At 43.9% G+C, this 24,610-nt stretch overlaps 1 protein-coding gene across 1 annotated transcript in view; it reads right to left on the bottom strand.

Moving 5' to 3' along the window:
- The window catches only part of LOC308337131 (P antigen family member 4-like), a 148,291-nt gene extending 124,066 nt beyond the window's left edge, over window positions 1-24,225 (bottom strand). The window contains exon 1 of the mRNA XM_080795164.1: window positions 23,936-24,225. The gene's annotated coding sequence lies outside the window, so the exon portion shown is untranslated. The remainder of the gene's footprint in view (window positions 1-23,935) is intronic.
- Between the last annotated feature and the right edge of the window lie 385 nt (window positions 24,226-24,610).

The raw sequence follows: 24,610 nt of genomic DNA, 5'->3' as shown, positions 1-24,610 counted from the left end.
TTAACCCACTGAGCCACCCAGGCATGCGAGTTTCATGTTTTATCTTTCTCCCTACCACTAACATTTAACCAAAGGTCTAACATTTAACCAAAGGCCATCCTCAACCCCAGATACACGTTCAGATAATCTGGGAAATGAGTTTTGAATGTTGATGCCTGAACCCCAGACCCAGCTTGATTGGTATAAGGTGGGCCTGAAAATTGGTATTTTTATTTATTTTATTTATTTATTTTTTAAAGCACACCTTTTTTTTTTTTAAGATTTTATTTATTTGACAGAGATCACAAGTAGGCAGAGAGGCAGGCAAAGAGAGAGGAAGGGAAGCAGGCTCCCTGCTGAGCAGAGAGCCGGATGCGGATGCGGGGCTGGATCCCAGGACCCTGAGATCATGACCTGAGCCGAAGGCAGAGGCTTTAAACCACTGAGCCACCCAGGCGCCCCTGAAAATTGGTATTTTTAAAAGTTCACCTAGACAATTCCTAAGGGGCAGACAGGGTTAATGAAAACTGTATTTAAAAATAATTTATTATTTTTAAATTTAGGTTTACTAATTATATTTTTATCAAGTAATGTAGTTATAAAGTTCTAAAAGTCTAGTGGTACGTTCTAAGGCTTTTAAAAATGCAGTATCTGGGGTCCCTGGGTGGCTCAGTGGGTTAAAGCCTCTGCCTTCAGCTCAGGTCATGATCTCAAGGTCCTGGGATAGAGCCTCACATCAGGCTCTCTGCTCAGCGGGGAGTCTGCTTTCCCCCCTCTCTCTGCCTACTTGTGATCTCTGTCAAATAAATAAATAAAATCTTAAATAAATTAATTAATTTAAAAAAATAAATAAAAATGCAATGTCTTTTCTTTAAAGAATTTGTTTGTCAGAGAGAGAGCGCACAGGCAGAGGAGCAGCAGGCAGAGGGAGAAGCAGGCACTCCGCTAAGCAGGGAGCCCAAAATGGAGCTTGATCCCAGGACCCTGGGATCATGACCTGAGCCGAAGGCAGACACTTAACCGACTGAGCCACCCAGGTGCCCCCCAAAATGCAATGTCTTGTTCTACTCTTACCCATCTCTGATTCTCATTCCCCAGAGGCAACCACATTCAACCCTTTTAACTATTTCCTTAAATTATTTACCTCTATTTATCAGTGCTATTATTATACTGATATTTCTTTTTTTTTTATTTGACAGAGAGAAATCACAACTAGGCAGAGAGACAGGCAGAGAGAGAGGAGGAAGCAGGCTCCCCGCGGAGCAGAGAGCCCGAGGCTGGATCCAGCGGGGCTGGATCCCAGGACCCTGAGATCAGGACCTGAGCTGAAGGCAGAGGCTTTAACCCACTAGGCCACCCAGGCACCCCCTGATATTTCTTATTTTCAATTTTATCTATTATAAGTTGACTTCCTACTATAGAAGATAAAGATCTACCTCTTTTCTTCCAGCATTTTGCACACATATTTTGCCTTCCTCCCATCTTCCCAACAGATTTATATCATGGTTTGGGGTTAAAGCAATAATCAGTGTTAATATAATTATGACCATGTAAATATAATAAAATGGCAAACTTGTACCCTAACATATCAATAATTAACTTAAATATAAATAGTTTAATTATACCAATTAAAAGAGATATTAGCAGCATAGATTTTTAAAATTAATCTAATCATATACTGTCTGTAAGAAACCCACTTCAGGGACACCTGGGTGTCTCAGGCGGTTAAGCATCTGCCTTTGGCTCAGGTCATGATTCCAGGGTCCTGGGATCGAGCCCCGCATCGGGCTCCCTGCCCAGTGGGGAGCCTGCCTCTCCCTCTCCCTCTGCTGCTCTGCCTGCTTGTGCTCTCTCGCACTCTGTCAAATAAATAAATAAAATCTTTGAAAAAAAAGGAAAAGAAACCCACTTCAAATACAATCATATAGGTAGGTGAAAAGTAAAAGGATAGAAATATGAATATAATGCAAACATTAATTTTTAAAAAGCAGGAGTGGCCGTATTAATATTAAAGTTGACTTCAGGGCGCCTGGGTGGCTCAGTGGGTTAAGCCTCTGCCTTCGGCTCAGGTCATGATCTCAGGGTCCTGGGATCGAGTCCCGCATTGGGCTCTCTGCTTGGCAGGGAACCTGCCTCCTCCTCTCTCTCTATGCCTGCTTGTGATCTCTCTCTCTCTGTCAAATAAATAAATCTTAAAAAAAAAGTAGACTTCAGAGCAAAGAAAATTACTAGAAACAAAGGACATTACATAATGGTAAAAGAAGCAGTTCACTAAGAAGAGATATTGAGGCAGAAAAAGCATCTACAAAATCCAAAACCCATTCATGATTTTTAAAAAAAGAAAACTCATCAAACTAGGAATAGAGAAAAATTTCCTTGACTTGATAAAGAGTATTTATAAAAAACTTGTAATTAATATTGTATTTAATAGAGAAAGACTGACTGCTTCTCCCATAAGATGAGGAACAATGCAAGGATGTATGTATCCCATCTTTCTTTTTTTTTTTTAACATTTTATTTATTTATTTGACAGAGAGAGATCACAAGTAGGCACAGAGGCAGGCAGAGAGAGAAGGAGAAGCAGGCTCCCCGCCAAGCAGAGAGCCTGATGTGGGGCTCGATCCCAGGACCCTGAGATCATAACCTGAGCCAAAAGCAGAGGCTTAACCCACTGAGCCACCCAGGCGCCCCTATCCCATCTTTCTTATTCAACATTCTACTTAAAGCTCTTAACAGTGGAATAAGACAAAAAGGCAAAAGAAAAAATAGAATAAATTTTAAAATGCAGATTTTTTTGTCTTTACTGCATTTCTTTTTTATTTTTTTAATTAACATGTAATGTATTATTTGTTTCAGGGGTACAGGTCTGTGATTCATCAGTCTTACACAACACCCAGCGCTCACTACAACAAATACCCTTCCCAATGTCCATCGCCCAGCCACCCCATCTCTTTCACCCCCCTCCCCTTCAGCAATCCTCAGTTTGCTTCCTGAGATTAAGAGTCTCCTCTGGGGACGCCTGGGTGGCTCAGTTGGTTAAGCGGCTGCCTTTGGCTCAGGTCATGATCCCAGCGTCCTAGGATCGAGTCCCACATCGGGCTCCTTGCTCAGCGGGGAGCCTGCTTCTCCCTCTGCCTCTGCCTGCCACTCTGTCTGCCTGTGCTCGCTCGCTCTCTCTCCCTCTCTCTCTCTCTGACAAATAAAAAAAAAAGAGTCTCCTCTGGTTTCCTCTTGTTTCATTTTCCCTCTCTTCCTCTATCATCCTCTGCCTCATTTCTTAAATTCTGCATATCAGAGAGATCATATGATAATTGTCTTTCTCTGACTGACTTATTTTGCTCAACATAATACCCTCTAGCTCCATCCATGTCATTGTAAATGGCAAGATTTCATTTTTGATGGTTGTGTAATATTCCATTGTATATATATATATATATATATATATATACATACATATACATACACACACACACACACACACACATACACCACATCTTCTTTATCCATTCATCTGTCGATGGACATCTGGGCTCTTCCCATAGTTTAGCTATTGTGGACGTTGCTGCTATAAACACTGGGGTGCATGTGCCCCTTTGGATCACTGTATTTGTATCTTTGGGGTAAATACAGTGTAATTGTTGGGTCATAGGGTAGCTATATTTTCAACTTTTTGAGGAACCTGCATACTGTTTTCCAGAATGGCTCCACCAGCTTATGCAGATTTTTTTTTAAATGAAGAAATAAAACTATCCCTATTTGTAAAGCTCTGTATAAGTAATCCCAAGAAATCTACAAAACAAACAAACAAACAAACCTTCTAAAACCTCCTCCCAGAACTAATAAGTGAGTTTGGCAAGGTTTCAGAATACAAAGTCAACACTCAAAAACCAATTGCATATATATATATATATATATATATATATATATATACACACAACAAACTTGTGAAAACCAAAATTTAAAACACAGTACCACTTATGGTTGTGCCAAAGAAAATGAAATACTTAGATATACAGTTGACCCTTGAACAATGCAGGGGCTGGGGTGCTGACCCCTGTGCAGTTGAAAATCTCTGTATAACTTTTGACTCCCCAAAAATGTAACTACTAATAATCTACTGTTGACCAGAAGCCTTACAATAGCATAAACAGTCCATTAACACATATTTTGCATGTTATGTTATATGTATCATATACTGTATTCTTACAACAAAGTAAGCTAGAGAAAAGAAAATGTTTTTAAGCAAACCATAAGAGGAAATACATTTACAATACTGTACTGTAAAATATCCAGATATAAATAGACCCATGCAGTTCAAACCCATGCTGTTCAAGACATAACTATAAAATCTACAAGTGTGTATAGGACCTGTATGCTGAAAATTACAAAATGCTGATGAAAGAAATCAAAGACCTAGATAAATGGAGAAATATGCCATGTTTATAGATTGAAAGATCCAAAATAATAAAGATGCCAATTCTCCACAAATCTATAGGTTTAATGTATTTCCTATCAAGGTTTTTTGTAGACATAGACAAGCTTATCCTAAATTTATATGGAGGGGTGCCTGAAGTTCAGTTAAGTGTCTGTCTTCAGCTCAGGTCCTGATCCCGGGGTCCCAGGATGAAGCCCCATGTAGTGTAGGGTTCCCTGCTCAGTGGGGAGTGTACTTCTCCTTCTCCTTTTGCCCCTTCCCTGCTCATGCTCTCTCTCCCTCTCTCAGATAATTAAATCTTAAAAGTAAAATAAAACAAAATAATATTTATATGGAAAGGCACAAACCTTAAGATAGCAATATTAAAATAAAATTTTAAACAAAACATACTTGATTTTTAATTTAAATTTAGTTTTTTTAGCTAATTTTAAAATATATAATTAAAAATAAAATGATTTTTTAAAAAGAATAAGTTGGGAGGGATCACTCTACCTGATGAAGTGCTTACTACATAGCTATAGTAATCAAGGTAATTACTGTATTAACAGAGATATAGATATAATCAATGGAACAGAATCAAAAACCCATAAATAGACCCACACAAATAACACCCAACTGTGTTTTGACAAAGATGCAAAAGCAATCCAAGGGAGGAACCATAGCCTTTTCTTTCCTTTTTTTTTTTAAGATTTTATTTATTTATTTGACAGAGATTACAAGTAGATAGAGAGGCAGGCAGAGAGAGAGGGGGAAGCAGGCTCCCGGCAGAGCAGAGAGCCCGATGTGGGGTTCGATCCCAACCCTGAGATCATGACCCGAGCCGAGGGCAGAGGCTTAACCTACTGAACCACCCAGGCGCCCCAACCATAGCCTTTTCAACAAATGGTGCTGGAGCAACTGGATATCTACAAGTAAAACAAAACAAACAAACAAACAAAAATCTTAACCTGAACCACAAACCTTGTACAATTAACTGAAAATGGATCATGAAGTTAATGTAAAATGTAAAACTGTTTTAGAAACAAGATTTTAGAATCAGAACATAGGCAAAATCTTTGGGACCTAGGACTCAATAAGAGTTCTTAAACTTGACACCAAAAGCACAATCCTTAAAAGGAAAAATTGACGATTGGACTTTATCAAAATTAAAGACAGTTTCCACTGAAAGACTCTGTTAAAAAGATGAAAGATGGGGCGCCTGAATGGCTCAGTCATTAAGTGTCTGCCTTTGGCTCAGGTCATGATCCTAGGGTCCTGTGATCCAGCCCCGCATCGGGCTCCCTGCTTGGCGGGAAGCCTGCTTCTCCCACTCCTTCTACTTGTGTTCCCCCTTTCACTGTGTCTCTTTCTGTCAAATAAATAAATAAAATCTTTTAAAAAATAAATAAAGTATAACTATCCTAAATACCTAGTATAATTTAAAAAAAAGCGGGGGGGGGGGATGCCTGAGTGGCTCAGTTGGTTAAGCAGCTGCCTTCAGCTCAAGTCATGATCCCAGCGTCCTGGGATCGAGTCCCACATTGGGCTTCTTGCTTGGCAGAGAGCCTGCTTCTCCCTCTGCCTCTGCCTGCTACTCTGTCTGCCTGTGCTCGCGCTCTCTCTCTCTCTCTCTCTCTCTCTCGCTCTCTCTCTCTGATGAATAAATAAATAAAACCTTAAAAAAAAAAGATGAAAAGACTTGTTACAGACTGGGAGAAAATATTTGCTGGCCCCATATCCGACCAAGGCCTTCTATCTAGTATATATAAAAACCTCTCAGAGCACAACAATAAAAAGCAAACAATCCGACTAGGAATGGCAAAAGACATGAACATACATTTCACCAAAAAGGAAATATAGATGGTAAGCAAGTATCTGAAAAAATGTTCAACATCACTGGCCATTAGAGAAATGTACATTAAGACCAACATGTGCTATCACCAGGCACCTATTAGGACAGCTGAAATAAAAAAATAGTGATAAATACCAAACGCTGGTGAGGACACAAAGAAACTGGATCTCCATACATTGCTGGTGTGAATGTACGATGGTACAGCCAGTTTGGAGAAGGGGTGGTGATAGAGTGAATACAAAGAGGTAACATGAGGGGGTGGTGGACCAGTTCTGGATCTTGATTGTGATAGTGGCATAAAACTACACACACACACACACACACACACACACACACACACAAATGCAGGGTTTTTTAATGGTAAAAACTGAATGAGGTCTATATTCTAACTAACAGTAATATACCAATGTCAGTTTCCCAGTTCTGATAGTATACCATAGCTAGGTAAGATGTCACTATTGGGAGAAGCTGGATGAGGCTGAGGTTATCCTATTTTTGTAATTTCCTGCAAGTCTATACTTACTTTAAAATAAAAAAAAATTTAAGAAATCTATTGACCCTCCCAAAAAGTCTGCCCCTTCTGACCATTAGGCTGGGCTTCCTGTGACCTAAGCTGGCCAGTCGGCATCAGTCTCCCTCTTAGGCACAATATTTGGATAAAGGGAGATCACATTACACAAGTCAGCCAATCAGAGTTCCCCTTGAGATCTTTCTTGCCTACTGAGGAAGAAAACATGAGGAGCCCTAATAATGCAATTTGAGCCCCTAGATCCAGCTGTGTCTCAAAGCATAGAACATTGCATTTCCCAATTGTGCAAGCTAATAAATTCCTCTAAAAACATCAGTGTGTGATAGGGAGGATCCAAAAGTCCAGCAGTCATAATAATTACTAACTACAGTTTTTGCCTTGTTTCTGTTTCCTTCTATCAAGTCGCTCTGAGTCTCTGAAAACATAGGCTAGAAATTGAGCCACATCCATTAAAGAGCTTAGATGGGGGGCACCTGGGTGGCTCAGTGGGTTAAAGCCTCCGCCTTCGGCTCAGGTCATGATCTCAGGGTCCTGGGGTTGAGCCCCACATCAGGCTCTCTGCTCAGCGGGGAGCCTGCTTCTCCCTCTCTCTCTCTGCCTGCCTCTCTGCCTACTTGTGATCTCTGCCTGTCAAAATAATTTAAAAAAAAAGTAAAGAGCTTAGATGGAAATAATGATGGAACAGTTAGCATTCATGTAATGTTTGAGTGTAGAAATTTTCTGTGAATGCCTGAAATTATACCACAAAGAAATCTACCTACCCTGTGCAGATAATGGGCCCTTCTGCCAATGAAACTCATTTCTGCTTAAGTTGAATGCAATAAGCACATAACACAGGGAAGCAGATGGAAGATCAGAGTCAGAAGTTAAGTCAACTTTCCCGGGTGTCAAGGAAGAGAATTTTAGAGAAATATAAAACAGATCTGAATCAAGTAAAAGGTGTCTAACTAGACAAAAATATCCATATGCAAGATTATTATCTCGTGACAACAAGGCAGTCTCAGTTGCCTAGGTGACTCCCACAGGAAGATGTTAGCCGTGTGGCTTTCTTTATAATCTGGCAGGATAAGCTATTATCTCCAGGGTCTGACATTAGGAGCTTCATATAAATGGGCCCTCGTTTGCCATCTTCCAGGGCATGGCAATATTAGTTCAATTAAGACAAGCCAGAGCCGAGGGGCGCCTGGGTGGCTTGGTGATTAAGCGTCAGCCTTTAGCTTGGGTGATGGTCCCGGGGTCCTGGGATCGAGTCCTGCATGAGGCTCCCTGCTCAGCAGGGAGCCTGCTTCTCCCTCTCCCCCTCCCCCTGTTTTTTTCCCTCTCTCGCTGCCTCTCCCTCTGTCAAATAAATAAATAAAATCCTAAAAAAAAAAAAAAAGACATGCCAGAGCCTAGAAGTAGACTCACTAAACCCTTCTCACAATGGAGCTGGCTCACCTTCAGATGTGGAGGCCAGGCAAATATAATGCCGAGGAGTTGTGGCAGCAAATGGCAGAGGGCAGTCCAGGTCAGTAGTTAGGTGAGTTGGGTGAGGTGGCAGAGAAAGCTCCAATTTGAAGTGCCAACCATTCTACCTAGCTCTCAGGGTATAGTTGCAGAGTTCAAGGAGCAGGCTACATATGGATGTGACTCTTGGAAGTCTAAGCAGGTTGTCAGTCAGACTTGGGGGCATCTTACAACAGGGGGCAAGACTATGGGTACTGGACTGGCTATGGTAACCAAAACTTGATTCCATGGTAGTCAGTTGGGGAAAGGTATTAGGACATACTGGAAAGAAATAAACACAGAGCTCTAATCTGAGATCATCCAGGGGAAGGGATATACCATCATGACAGATACTCAGGCTAAAGAAGCAGAACAGAAGCCCAGTTCAGTGAAATGGGCTAAAAAGACCCAGAAATCAATTTAGAAGCAAGCAGAGAGGCGCCTGGGTGGCTCAGTCGATTGGGTGTCTGCCTTCGGCTCAGGTCATGATCCCGGGGTCCTGGGACCTGGCCCCAGGTTGGGCTCCTGCTCAGCGGGGAGTCTGCTTCTCCCTCTCCCTCTGCCTGCTGCTTCCCCTGCTTGTGCTCTCTCTCATTCTGTCAAATAAATAAATAAAATCTTAAAAAAAGAAAAGAAGCAAGCAGAGCTCCCAAAATTTCCACTGAGAACAGATAGCATTTGTAGAGAATGAGGCAAGATTTAGCTTCTAGGTGGAAATTGAGGGGCCCCTTTTGGAAAAAAAAAAAGGTACTAGTGACTGGGAACCCAGCTAGGAACGTCATGTTACCATCCTGAAACCTCCCTCAGGTCTATGTATGCCACTATTAAAGCTGGATTTTGTTTTTAGCAAAGGGCTATTCCATTCCTTTTAAGAAAATTTTCTATTAGTATAGGTGTCATAATTTAAATGGTTATCAGCCATTTATACCTTAGTATGAATTTGCTTACATTTTTCCTTCCTGAAAGCAGGTTTTGATGGAAATTGGAAGAAATTATTCATATAGCAGAGTCTTACTGAGAGGCTATGAGCCAGGCACTGTGCTATGCACTAGGGATACGAAGATGAGGCAAAGCACATGTGCTTCATCTCTGAAGAATTTTATAAGCTTCTATATTAAAGTTGGGAAGGAAGCCACTAAAGGAAAAAATATGTGCAGGAGGAAAGTTGGGCTGACTATAAACAAATATTTTCTTATTTTCCAGTGTTTCCAAGTATGACTCATTTCTCCATGGAAATCCCACAAATGAGCCTTGCCATTTTTTCACAGCCCTTAGCCCAACATCCCTAATTCTTCAAATAGCATCAGGGCTTCTGGGTCCATGCTTACAATCAGGAGCAGAGATGCTGGGAAGATCATTTTGTTCCACCTACTTAGATTTATTGACAAGGAAAACCCAGTCCAAAGAGATAAAGCAACCAGAAAAAATCATGAAGGGAGTTCATGACAGAGGCTCATGGATTTCCCAAAGCCTCTCTTTAGAACCTTCTCAACTGCATCACAGCATCTCCTAACAACAAGCCAGGAATGCTGTAATAACAGAGAAACCCCAGATCACTTGTTTTCCAATGTCCACCACATACACTTCAAACCCTTTGGCCTGGCTTTCAAAGCCTTCCACTCTCTCTGGTCTACATGACTGCACTACTTGATCTTTCATTACTCATCTACTTCAATTATTTGACTCTTATATCATCTGTGCTTTCCTATTTCCATGCCCTTGTTTATGCCCTCCTCTCCCCAGATGTCCTGCTACCACCATCTCCATGCAAAGAATTCGTACCAATTCTTCAGTGCATCCCATTCAGAAAGACATCCGCAATCTCACCCACCAGCAAAGATCTCTAACTATCTTTGTGCTTGTACCATTTCTTTTTTTTTTTATGGTTTTTTTTTTTAAGTTTTATTTATTTATTTGACAGACAGAGATCACAAGGAGGCAGAGAAGCAGGCAGAGAGAGAGAGGAGGAAGCAGGCTCCCCGCTGAGCAGAGAGCCCGATGCGGGGCTCGATCCCAGGACCCTGGGACCACGACCCAAGCCGAAGGCAGAGGCTTTAACCCACTGAGCCACCCAGGCGCCCCTGTGCTTGTACCATTTCAATGGCTCTTACCACATAGTACCTCAGATGTATTTTGTTAACTGTCTTATCTGTCCTAATGAAAGACAGGGACTCTAATGCATATCTGGAACTCCTCCAGCATTCCCAGCACGGTAAATTCCGGGCCTCATAGATATCTGATAAATGAATGAATGAATGAATGAATGAATGAATTGAACTGAATTGAATTGAACTGAATTAACTTGAATTCCTGTGGTTGACCAAAAGGTGGAGATCAAATCACAGCAATGCTGTTTTAAAGTTTAGCCAGGCTGGGACAGACTAGATAGGCAAGAGAAGGAGAAACTAGAAAGAGGCTGCAGAGGAACCAATTAAGGGACCTGTGATTATCATGGAATGAGGAGGTAAAAGTAGAGATCCAGATGGTAGAACTGGACCTGGACAGGAGATAGCAAACTAGAAACACATTGCATGCAAGTCAAAACATGGGGCCTGGAAGAGATAAAGAATAAGATTTTAATTTGGGAGACAAAACATGGAGGTGCCCTAGACACAAACAAGCAGACAGCAATTGCCAAACTGTTTTGTGCTTTTCTCCATTTTTTGGGTAGTTTTACGGTTTTATTAACATAAATATGACACGCACATGAGCTATATATTCATTTCTTCACTGCGCAGCGTGGCACTGGGATTGGTGACGCTGATGGACAGCTGGGCTGCTCTTTCTACAGTGGCTTGGTGGTTCTTGGAGGAGACACTGTGAGCAGCCCCAGCACAGTAAGATTTGTTGCACATCAGCAGCACCTGAGATAGACTAGGAACTTCTGGAAGCCACTGGGCAGTGTGTGCTCTGTTTTCTTGTTGCTTCTGTAACTGATGTTGGGCATCAAGGTCAGGCCCTTGATTCTTCTGTGCACCCTATTGTCAGTGCCTCTGGGTTTCCACCAGTTGCGCTTAATTTTGACCTATCAGTCTGACTGGTGCCGGATGAACTCTTTGGTCCTCTTTTTGTTGTTGTTGTTGTAAGTTTGAGCCCCATGTTGAATGTAGAGATTACTTAAAAATAAAATCTTTTTTAAAAAGATTTTATTTATTTATTTATTTGACAGAGAGAGAGAGAGAGAGATCACAAGTAGGCAGAGAGGGAGGCAGAGGTGGGGGGGAAGCAGGCTCCCCATTGAGCAGAGAGCCCGATGCAGGGCTCGATCCCAGGACCCTGAGATCATGCTTGGTCCTCTTTTTAATGATCTTGGGCTTCACAAGGGTTCTGAGGGCGGCCATGATACCAAGTAGGAGAGGGCTGCCATCTCCACAGGCAGCACAAAGGAAGAGACTGCTTTCCTCCTTTTTGATTAAAGTTGTAAGATTAGCTAATAGTCATTCATTTTTTAAAATTTGTTGAAAGGTCTTGGAAATCTCTGAGGCACAGAAATGCAGGCTGTGTCCCCAGGAACCCTGCCCCGCACCTCCTCTCTCCCCACACCAATGTTCTGTGGAGACACTTTTCCAAAGAAGACATCCAGATGGCCAACAGACACATGAAAAAATGTTCCATATCACTCATCATCAGGGAAATACAAATCAAAACCACAATGCTATGCCACCTCAGAGCAGTCAGAATGGCTAAAATTAACCAGTCAGGAAGCAACAGATGTTGGCCAGGATGCGGAGAAAGGGGAACCCTCTTCCACTGTTGGTGGGAATGCAAGCTGGTGCAGCCACTCTGGAAAACAGTATGGAGATTCCTCAAAAAGTTAAAAATAGGGGCGCCTGGGTGGCTCAGTGGGTTGAAGCATCTGCCTTCAGCTCGGGTCATGATCCCAGAGTTCTGGGATCGAGCCCCTCATCGGGCTCTCTGCTTGGTGGGGAGCCTGCTTCTCCCTCTCTCTGCCTGCCTCTCTGCCTGCTTGTGATCTCTGTCTGTCAAATAAATAAAATCTTTCAAAAAAAATTTTTTTAAGTTAAAAATAGAGTTACCCTACAAGTCAGCAATTACACTACTAGGTATTTATCCAAAGGATACAAACAGAGTGATCTGAAGGGGCATATGCACCCCAATGTTTATAGCAGCAATGTCCACAATAGCCAAACTATAGAAGGAGCCCAGATGTCCACTGACTGATGAATGGATAAAGAAGATGTGGTGTGTGTGTGGGGGGTGTGAGTGTGTATGTGTGTATATTATATTCCATTACATATATGGTATATATGTATAGAGGTGGTATATGGAATATATATGCATATAAATACATATACACACATACAATGGAATATTACTCAGCCATCAAAAGAATGAAATCTTGCCATTTATGTGATGTAGATGAAACTAGAGTATATTATGTTAAGCAAAATAAGTTAGAGAAAGACAAATACCATATGATTTCATTCATATGTGGAATTTAAGAAATAAAAGTGATGAACACAAGGGAAGGGAAGGAAGAAATAAAATAAGATAAAAACTGAGACAGAGGCAAACCATAAGAGACCCTTAACTCTAGGGAACAAACTGGGTTGCTGGAGGGGAGGTCAGTGGGGGGATGGGGTAAATGGGTGATGGGCACTTGTTGTAATGAGTGCTGGATGTTCTGTGCAAATGATGAATCACTAAATTCTACCCCTGAAACTAATAACACACTAAATGTTAACTAACTTGAATATAAATAAAATCCAAAAATAGTAAAAAAAAAAATAGCCCAAAGGTAGGTGCACACCAAATGGCCAATAACTGATGAATGGATAAACCAAATGTGGTTTATCTATGCAATGGAATATTATTCAGCCTTAAAAAAGAATGGAGTACTGGTACATGCTAAAAAGTGGGTGAACCTTGAAAGCATTATGAGAGAAACCAGTCACAAAAATCACAAGTTGTATGATCCCATTTATATGAAATGTTCAGAACAGACAAGTCCATAGAGACAGAAAGTAGATTAGTGGTTGCCTGGGGTGGTGGGGAATAAGGGCTGACTTCTAATAGGCATGAAGTTTCTTTCAGGGGGGACAAAATTGGTCTAAAATTAGATTGCTGTAACGGTTGCTTGACCTTGTAAATACATTTAAAAACCACTTTTCAAAGGTGAATTGTGTGGTATGTGCATTACATCTCAGTAAAGCTGTTTTTTTTTATTTTCCAATTTAAATTTTTAGAACCTCTTACTCTAGGGCAGTGGTTCTCAGTGGACAACAAGGGGATGATTTTGTCCCCCAGGTGCCATTTGGCAATATCTAGAGACAGTTTTGATTGTTCACAACCAGGGGAGGTGCTCCTGGCCTCTGGTGGCTAGAGGTCGGGGATGCTACTAACATCCTACAAAGCACAGGACAAGGCCCCACAACAGGGAAATATCCGGCCCCAAATGTCAATAGAGACTTGGCTGAGACACCCGGATCAAGGGTATAAGTGCTTTAAAATAAAAATGACCGGGGGCGCCTGGGAGTCTCGGTCATTAAGCATCTGCCTTTGGCTCAGAGTAGGATCCCAGAGTCCCAGGATCGAGTCCCACATCGGGCTCCCTGCTCAGCAGGGAGTCAGCTTCCCCCTCTGACCTTCACCCTACTTGTGCTCACTCTCTCTCTCTCTTTCACTTGTGCACATGTGCATGTGTGTGCACACGCATGCTCTCAAATAAATAAAATCCTTAAAAATATAATTAAATTAAAATGACTGTTCCTAATACTCTCATCGGGGTTTGTTGTTGTTGCTCTTTTATGGCATTTGTTACCGACCCTCACCCCCATATACCTGTGGGGCTCAGGAGTTGCCTTACATGTTTTGCAACTGGCCTCTCAGGGGTAAAGCAGCCATTAGGATGCATGAATCCATGTTTATAGCAGTGATCAGCTTCTCCCCTCTCATAATGGTTGGAAACCTCTTCAGGATTAGTCAGAGCATTTGAAAATAGTTATGCAAAAGTTTTTCAAGATAGTTATGGTTCTACAAAATGGAGATCTTAACATTCTAACTAAAGTACCTAATTTAGAAAGTAAAGAAACAACCCTATGTTATAGTCTAGAGAAGTTAAATCTATGCTTTCAAAAGAGACCTTACATGAAATGCATGCATGAGTCAGCAAGTGTATTTAGCGATATGTATTCATACAAAAGATGCATTATAAAGCTAGGGGAAGTGGCGAGGCTGGGCAAGTTATTCACCAAATGAAGGCGAGTGCCTACGGAAAAATTTTGTGACAGGCAAGTTAAAGTAAGCTGAGGAAAGCCGCAGGGCCAGCCCTCTACAGGCACACCTTGGTTTTTTATTTGTTTGTTTGTTTTTAAAGATTTTATTTAATTATTCATTTGACATAGAGAGAAAGACAGCGAGAGAGGGAACACAAGCAGCCGGGAGTTGGAGAAGGAGAAGCAGGCTTCCCGCTGAGCAGGGAGCCTGATGTGCGGGCTCCATCCCAGGATACTGGGATCATGACCTGAGCCTAAGGCAGATGCTTAACAACTGAGCCACCTGGGGGCCCCTGTTTGTTTGTTTTTTAAAGATCTTATTTATTTATTTATTTGTGTGAGAGAGAGAGAGAGAGCGAGAGCGAGCGAGTAGGGGGAAGGGCAGAGGGGGGCAGAAGCAGATTCCCCACTGAGCAGAGAGCTGCTTGCAGGGCTTGCTCCCAGGACCCTGAGATCATGACCGGAGCTGAAAGCAGACACCTAACCGACTGAGCCACCCAGGTGCCTCTGGGCACACCTTATTCTATTGCACTTTACAGTGCTTCGCAAATACATACAACATTGGGAGGCTGGAAGGAAACATTTGTTTTCAGGAGTCAGCCTCCCTTCCCTGTTTTACTGGTTTCCCTCAGGGACACTTCTCATATGCCTAGAAGCCTTGTTCTTTTCACCTTACCCCTATCACACTTCTAACAAAACCACTTCTCCAAAAACAAAGTTCTGACATGATCTTTACCTGGATGGTTGATAATGTCTAAATTTTACATATCCCAAGGGTGTGTGTGTTATAAATGTTATCAGAGCCTTTAGCCAAAGGAATGAGACTGTAAAATTGGAAACTTGAGACTTGCTAGATGGGGCTATGGAATTAGCACATCACAGCAACAACAAGGATAAATCTAAAAATAATTATGCTGAGCAAATGAAGCCAGATGAGAAAGAATATATACAGTATGATCCCATTTATATTTATATAAAATTCTAGGAAATACAAAGAGCAGACAGTGGTTTCATGGGGATGGGACAGTAGGAGCAAAGGCCGGGAGGGAAGAATTCCAAAGGAGGATGAGGAAATTGTTGGGGGAGATGCATACGTTCACTATCTCGATTGTAGAGATGGTTTCACAGGTGTATGTATATGCCAAAACTCATCAAATCACCTATACTTTAGGGGCACCTGGGTGGCTCACTTAGGCATCTGCCTTTGGCTCAGGTCATGATCCAGTGTCCTGGGATAGAGTCCCACATTGGGCTCCTTGCTCAGCAGGAGGTCTGCTTCTCCCTCCTTCTCCCTCTGTGCACACGCTCGCTCGCTCTCAAATAAATAAAATCTTTTTAAAAAATCACTTACACTTCAAGTATGTGCCATGTACGGAATGCCAATTGTAACACAAGTAGTAGGAAAAAAAATTTAAGCTTACAATATATATTTTTAAAGAGCATTGTGCAATTTCCAAAGGGAAGTTAAACTTGTGCGTTACAGGAATGGTAAAGCAAGATAAAGTCCTAAAAATCCATTGTTCTAAACTCTATCATACTGAAAAAATGTTTAATCTGTATTTACATGGCAAGAGTAAAATCTAGGGGACATTGCTATGGCTTTAATGAAACTGAAGTAAACCTTGAGTTGGGGCTTGGGATAATTTCCACTTTTGTTGGTTCAGTAGGTTCACACTGTTCTCTTCTGAACCCCAAATCTGTTCCTTAGCTCCTCCCCCTCCCATCTCCGCTGTACCCTGCCCCCAGATCCTCAGTAATCAAGGCATTCCAAGAGGGTCATGAAGAGGGGCACCTGGGTGGCTCAGTGGGTTAAGCCTCTGCCTTCGGCTCAGGTCATGATCCCAGGGTCCTGGGATCGAGGCCCGCATCGGGCTCTCTGCTCAGCAGGGAGCCTGCTTCCCCCTCTCTCTCTGCCTGCCTCTCTGCCTACTTGTGATCTCTCTCTGTGTCAAATAAATAAACAAAATCTTTAAAAAAAAAAAAAAGAGGGTCATGAAGAGCTGGATGCAGCGGGCAACGTAACAGAGCAAAGGCAATCACTGAGTAACCACCATCATTCACCATTCACTTACATCACCTATGTAACAAACAGACCAGGGGGCTTAAAATTGAGCTTCCACAGATAGTCCATGGATTTCATCCAGGAGGTTGAGAAACAGCAGAAACAAGGTAGTCAGTGGTCTCATATGGTAACAGTACCGAGACCACTGAAGTTCTGGCAGATAAATAGTTCTCAACTCTGCTACACAGCTTTCCACGTGAAGATGGAGAGTTTGAGAGGCCCCACTCCCAGCTGTGGTGTGTATATTTGCATGGGGCTCAGCCAGAGCTCGGGGTGGGGGGAGGGCACTGGGCCCCAGGCACAGGGTCTCAAGGGCAGCCCCACAGAGAGGAGGTCAGGTGGGATGGCACCTTTCCCTCTCCATCTGGAGCTGAATGCCTATAAATGGCATGTTGTTCTGGGATCCCTGTCTAAGGACAGAAACCCTCCTCCCCAAGCAACTCACAAAGCGGAACAGGACCTACCACCTTGCAAAAGCTCATGTCCTAGTGTTACTGTTGCTAACAAATGCCACTGAAATGTGCAGAAACGCGCAGCCCCCAGGCCATACCCACAACAGTATGGGATGCAGGTATGGTTGCAAACAGCAGCAAACAAAATCAGAAATACAGTCCAGGTTGTTGCCACTTCTGGTGTTGAGAATAGTCAGACTTCCGGGCATCCAGCAGAGTGAGCTTTTTCCTGCCTGTGGAATTTGTGAGATCCCAAGGAAACTCCAGAGACCAGCTCCAACTTGCCACTCCCCTTGCAAAAACCCAAAGTCACCAGCTGATGATGCCTGAAATTTGTCCACAAAGGAACAAGATGGTTTTATTGTTTCATTCCCCAGCTGGGTTTTGATAGCATGTGGCCCCGATGTCTCCCTCCTCCCCAGTTGTTTAGCTAAATCCTGGGCATGAGGGCTTCCTAAGATCAGGGTCCATAGCCACAGGGAGATGATGGAGGAAACACTATGTATTGGGGACCTCTTATGTGTCCTCCTCTGGGGACCCTCTTTCCTCTTTTAGCAGACTTCCTCTCCCTCTTCACTTGTCCTGCTCGGTACCCAGTACCCTGCCCACTGCCTCCTGACTGTTTTTCCTTCCAGAACTTCCCCATTACCCTCGCCCCATCCAAACTGCCCTGTGCTGTGTTCCACCCCGCCTCAGAGCCAATTCAGCAAGCTGACCACAGACAGCTAGGGAATAAATCTGGCACCATATTTCTTCTTCAGTTATGATCTTTAGGGAAAGAGGTTTTAACACAAGGAATAATTCATTTGGAGATAGAAGAGAGAGAGGTTTTTGAATAGCTGGGGCCTCTTATTGCGCCTTTGTGTTATACTCTCCGTGCCATCACCCCACCCCCAGTCAGAAAGGCAGGGTTATAATCCTGCGAAAGAACCAGGAATGCGATTTGCAGTAGAACACATCAGAGCTGGAATCCCATGGTCCCTTCCCCTAAGGCAAGCTTTAACACTCAGGTTATGCTGCGGGGCAGGCAGTTGAGGACATTTCCTGTCATGTGACCCTTGAGAGGCATCCTTGGTGGGGGCGGGAGGGGGGTGGTCCTGGCTTAGGGACTTGGGCTCCAGCACTAGACTGCCAGGATACCGATCCATTTATGTGTTATGTAACTTTGGGGGTGAGGAACCTAACCTTTCTCGCCTCAATGTTTCTTTCTGTAAAATGGGGAAATCATGGCACATGCCTGAAACTGTTGCAGTGAGGATGGAATGAATTAGCTAACGTCACAGAGCCCAGGTGCCATTAAGAGCTAGTTCTTACTATTATTAATGAAGGACTGTGGCTGCGGGATACACATTGGCAAGGTTAGAGCCTTGGCTCTACTGGTAGTGTGTGACCTGGAAGCAGGCCACGTGTTGTGTGCTCCTGGTTCCTAATGCATAAAACGGGGGTCATAATGGCCCACATCCCTTCAAAGGACGTTGTGAGGATTAAGAGCATTCCTGAGAAGCAGTTAACTCAGTGTTGCGCTGAATATCTGACTAAAGGGCGCCTGGGTGGCTCAGTCAGTTAAGCGTCTGCCTTTGGCTCGGGTCATGGTCCCGAGGGTCTGGGGATCGAGTCCCGCATTGGGCTCCTTGCTCAGCTGGATGCCTGCTACTCCCACTCCCTCTGCCACTCCCCTTGCTTGTGCCCTCTGTGGGTGTGTGTGTGTGTCAAATAAATGCATAAACCCTTTTAAAAAAATGAATAACTGAATGAAAGGGAGATGGTTCACGGTGAATTAGCTAGGCTACCGCCTCCCGGTGCAGCCAATACCCCTCCTCCGGGAAGTCAATACTGCCCCCCTTGACCGCTTGGTTATTCATCTTGAGACCCTGCGCGCAAACTCATTTCAAGGACCGGCTCAAAAGCACCAACCAAATCTGTCCTCCCAGAGCCCTGGTTGTGGAAATGATCAAACGGTGACCTCAGAATGCTGGCCTGCGGTGGGTTATCCCTGCTGGAAGGGGAGAAGGTGACAGATACCTCTTTTCCTCCCCACAACCATGCCAAACGGGTGCCTGGCATGTTGCCAGGGGGTCGAGGCTTTAGGGACGTCACTGGGATACCAGCACCCCCTTCCTGTGTGGCTGCCGATTCTGCAATTCCTTCAATGCTATGCTCTAAGCTGCACAAAATCTCTTTTTTTTTGCGTGCCAGCCTCCCACCCCTTTCAAGTGTCTTGAGGCTTTGGCAAGAAGCAACTAGAACCAGAAGTTCCTGCTTTACTGTGGGCTCTGAAACAGCAGCCCAGCCCTCAGCCCGAGGGTTCATCAGAGGGTCCCTGACTGAATCCAAGAGCAGGTGTCACAGAGGTCTCTTCTCCTCTCCTTCTCCAAAAAGGCTCCTCTTCTCAGAAACCAGAGATCTCTGAAGGTTGGGACACAGTCCAATGCCCAGCTCAAACAGTCAGGAGGGAAGCTGAATTTTTTACTTCCTCAGAGGAGCTGGGCTTACGTAAAGCTGCAAAGTCTGGTTCTCTGTCCTGGACCCTGTATCCACCCCCCTCAAAGTGAAATAGTGTCATCTCTGAAATTCTCCTTAACTCTGTGGTTCTCACTCAGCAACCGTGATGACTTCAGTTAAATCGGTTCACACTCCATAACAGTCTTTGTGAATAATTGCAGCTGCTGTGAAACAGGAAGCTTTTTATGGAGGGAAAAGCTCCAACTTGGATGTTAATGAAGTTATGTCAAAATAAAACCCCAAATGTTTATTATAGGCGGAGATGATCAGTCCTCACTTACGCATTGTGTACCTACTGTGTACCCAGCTCTGTGTCGCACTGCACCCAGAGGGATGCCAAAAAAAAGAGGGGGGTGCCAACCCTTTTTTCTTGCTTTAAGAGAGCCCAAACTCTAGCAGGAATGAAAGGATGAAGGAGTTTAGGAATTTAGGAAGCATAAGAAGAGTAGGTTGTTCCATTCACACTGCGAAGGGCCAAGATGATCAGAGAGACAGATGATCAGAGTGACCCGAGAGCTAATCCGCAGGCAAGTTTACAGGACTGGGTGTGGAGCCTCTTCTTTGGGGCAAGTTAGGTACGAGACCAAAGTCAATGATGAATTACCAGATAGAACAGCACAAATGATCACTGTCAGGAATGACAGACATGATAGCACTATTGGTTCTATGGGTATTAGAAGGATGATTAAGGAAATATGAACAACTTTGCACTAATAAATCTGACAATTTAGATACAATGGACAATCTCATCAAAAGAAAAAATTACCCAAGCTCACTCAAAAAGGAATAGGTAACTAGATAGCTTCATTGGCGAATTCTACCAAATACTTAAGGGGAGGGGGCAGCTGGCTCAGTGGGGAAGAGCAAGGGACTCTTGATCTTGGGGTCATAAGTTCAAGGTCCACCTTGGGGGGGTATAGAGATGACTTAAAAATAATAAAATCTTGGGGCACCTGGGTGGCTCAGTGGGTTAAGCCTCTGCCTTCGGCTCAGGTCATGATCCCAGGGCCCTGGGATCGAGCCCCACATTGGGCTCTCTGCTCAGCAGGAAGCCTGCTTCCCCCTCTTTCTCTGCCTGCCTCTCTGCCTACTTGTGATCTCTCTCTCTCTCTCTCTCTCTCTCTCTGTGTCAAATAAATAAATAAATAATCTTAAAAAAAATAAAGTCTTTAAAAAAGAAATAACCAGATGGCTTCACTGGCAAATTCTACCACATACTTAAGGGGGAAAATACCAATTCTACGTAGATTCTTTAAAACCAAAGAGGAGAAAGTACTTCCCAACTCATTCTATGAGGCTGGCATTACACCCTGACACAAAAATCAGACGAAGACATTAGACAAGAAAACTACAGACCCATGCTTTTGTAATCACAGACACAAAATTTAAAAATTTTAGCATACCAAATACAACACTATAGTAAAAGGATAACACATCATGAGAGCTAGGGTTTTATCCAGGGGTTCAGGGCTGGTTTAACATCTGAAAACCTATGCTCTTTCGCCATGCTAACAAACGAAAAGGGAAAAAAAAATGATGTGATCATTTCAACAGAGGTAGAAGAAAGCATTTTAAAAACTTCAGCATTGATTTCTGATAAAACCTCTCAGCAAACAAGGGACAGAAGAAACATTACTCAGCCTGATAACAGGCATCTGTGGAAAATCACAGCTAACACCATACTTAATGATGAAAGACTGAATGCTTTCTCTCTGACCTCAGAAACAGGACAGGGATTTCCACTCTCATCACTTCTATTCAATACTGTACTAGAAGTCAGAGCCACTGCGGTCAGGTAAGAAAAAGAAATAAAGGCATCCATATTGGAAAATAAAAAGTAAAAAGTTATTATGATCACCTATATGACCATCCATGTAGCAAATACAATAGAAGCTCTTTTTAAAAAAGCTAACAAAATGAAAAATTCTAAACAAAATTTTGGCAAATTGGAAAGTGAAATTAAGAAAACCATTCTACTCACAGTAGCATCAAAAATAGGAAATACTCAGGTATAACTCTGACAGAAGATGTGTAAAACTTAGACACAGAAAACTACAAAACATTGCTGAGAAAAATGAAAGACATAAATAAGTAGCCAGGTATACCATGTTTTTAGATCAGAAGACTCAGTATTGTTAAGATATTAATTCTACCCAGACTGGTCTATAGATTCAACACAATCCACTCAAAATCCCAGCAGGGTGTGTTGGCTTTTGGCTTTGGGGTTTGTCTGGGCAGCTATTAACAGCTGTAAACAGTCCCGTCCCTATGCATTCTCCAGAAGAGGAGTATAATGTGGGGATTTCATTTTTTTTATTTTTAAAGATTTTATTTATTTATTTGACAGAGAGAGACACAGCAAGACAGGGAACACAAGCGGGGGGGGGGGTAGGAGAGGGAGAAGCAGCCTTCCCACTGATCAGGGAGCCCAATGCAGGGCTGGAGCCCAATGCAGGGCTCGATCCCAGGACCCTGAGATCATGACCTGAGCTGAAAACAGATGCTTAACCACTGAGCCACCCAGCGCCCCAATGTGGGGGTCTTAGAGCCATAGGGCAGACAGTTAGAGTCCATAGGGCAGACAGTCGTAAGCAGAGGCAGTTACATAAATAATGGCTTTCCAGCAGTCACTCTGATATAGAAAAAGAGAGATCAGAGTGGAATTCTAAGAAAGAGCTAATGACAAGCACCACAATGGGGTCATGGCCCACAGCAGCTAGCCTGACCTGGTCTACTTCAAGGGCTGGAATGGTGAGGGGACCTGAGAGGAGAGTGAGTCAGCTCCAGCCACCTTCTTGCCAAGTTCTTTGAGTTCTGACTCTTGTATTCCAAGGCAATTTCAGACAAGTAACAGATGTAAACAGACTCTTTTCCCAGTCTGCCCTGTTCTAGAGAAATGAGCTTCTGGTAAATGACAGCATCCTGATTAAAACAAACAGGAAGCATTCAGAAATCTTGACAGAAAGAAAACAAAATTGTATACTGAAGGCTGGGCAGATGGAGCCCTTCCTCTGTGTGATGACCCATATTAACACAGCCAGAGAAAGTTATCTGGAAGAATACTCTCTCTGTGAGTTATCAATTTGATCAAGATTTAGGTTCATTTGCATATGCTCGCGTTCACTTTTAGAGTTTGCTTTTTTTGTCCCATACTGTCACTTTACTTTTATTTCTGACTATATAGCCTCCCCCACTTTATTATGCATCACAAGAGGAAATGCTGGAGATATAATGTTGTGAACACACGCGTTTGTTGTCGCCTTTAGATAAAATTAATGTGGTAGGCAACGCTCTCAGGTCCCCTCCTTCTTCCGGAGCTTTATATTATCGCTCAATAAACTTTGCTGCCCACCTAAAAAATATTAATATTTAGTTTTAAAACTAGATTGCAGGGATGCCTGGGTGGCTCAGTGGGTTAAGCGTCTGCCTTTGGCTCCAGCCATGATCCCAGGGTCCTGGGATCAAGTCCCCCCACTGGGTTCCTTGCTCTGCGGGGAGCCTGCTTCTCCCTCTGTCTGGCTGCTCCCCCTGCTTGTTCTCCCTCTCTCTCTGACAAATAAATAAATAAAATCCTTTTAAAAAATAAAACTGGATTGAAGCGTGGCTTCAAGATAAACCTGGTTTCAGGTCCTTAACGTATTTCTGGAATTAACAGCAAAAAGAAAACCCACATGGGGGGATATCTAATCCCAAAAGCACCAACTGCTGAGGGACCGGGCTCTTCCAAGAAGCCCTGTTCTGTGCTCCTGGAGTTAGGGGTAGTCGACCAGACAGGATTTCTGCTTAATAAAGTGAGTTCTGTGAAATTTCCCTAAATCCCAAATCCGACGATGCAATTTTAGCAGTGGAGAGAACGAATGAATGGAAGCGCTGCAAGAAAGAGTGCGGGGGGGGCGGGGGGACGCGCACCTGCTGGGCTTGTGACTGAGTTTAGTATAAGCGGGGAACACACTAAGTCAGCTCCCAATACCGTTGCACTAAGAGGCAGAGCATGGCTACGAGCCAGTAATCTCTGAATTTGGCTTAAGGAGTACCACCTTCAGTCCCTTTGACAAGTTAACATACTGATGCACCGAGACGGGATTCGAACCTGCTCACCATCACGAAAGCCCCACTACCACAGGCCTCGAACTCCTGTCAAGCATCCACCGCGCCTGCGCCCAGTGGAGCTGGGCGCGCGACCGGGGCGGCGCTGACGTCCCTTCTGCGCACCGGATAACCATGGGATCGGCGAAAGCTCGGGCTGACCAATGAGATCCCAAAACGAGCCTTGGGGCCCGCTCCCTTCTCCTGGGATCCAATCGCTAGGCCCTGGACGCGCAAGCCACCGATTCAAAGTCAAGGAACCAAGAAGGGCGGGGCCGAAGAAGCTGCGACGGAAGCCTGGGAAAGGTGGGGGTCTCGGTGGTATAACGGGTGCTTACCTGGGACTTGGCTGGGAACCGGGAGAATGAGCGGGGGCTGCGGACGGTCAAGGAAGTGCCACTCCTGCCTCCATCGGGGGCTTGTGCGCAATCCCCTTGTGCGGGGGTGGTAGCAGCCCTTAGGGCCTCTCCAGCCCACACAATGGTTTGTTCCAGAATAGACGCCCCCTACGCAGTGGTACCTCCCAGATCTGACTGTTCCATCTCTACCTCCTGAAGGGGTATTACCTGGGAGGACGGTTCCAACCTGGACTGTTCCTCCCTACCTCCTGTAGTCCCCCTAGTGGTGTGATCAAGGAAGGTTCTTTGCAGATATCGCGTGAACCATCCTCCTAACCCCCCCCCCCAGCCCCCTCGCTCTGCAGTGGACCCTTCTATTCCGGTCTCCCCGTGACACATAGACACTGCCCACGGACGTCCCCAGATAGACTGTCCCCGGCCCTGACCCTGAAGATCTTGCAGAGGCAAAGGCCAGGGAATCCAACCACCTGCCTCAAAGCTCCCACTCCAGGAGCGGGCTGAGGATGCTGGTAATTGTGGACAGCATTGTGGCAACATCTGTCAAGATAAAAACTGGAAACTTCCTCCACTGGAATGTCAGCTCCACCAAAGCACGAACGTGTGCCTTTTAGCTCCTTGATATCTCCCCAGCACCTAGAGCAGTGTCCATCACTT

This window comes from Martes martes (assembly GCF_963455335.1).
Source record: "Martes martes genome assembly, chromosome: X".
In the NCBI taxonomy this organism is placed as follows: domain Eukaryota; kingdom Metazoa; phylum Chordata; class Mammalia; order Carnivora; family Mustelidae; genus Martes; species Martes martes.
The sequence above is the reverse complement of the archived record's forward strand: the minus strand, read 5'-3'. Positions and strand labels throughout refer to the sequence as shown.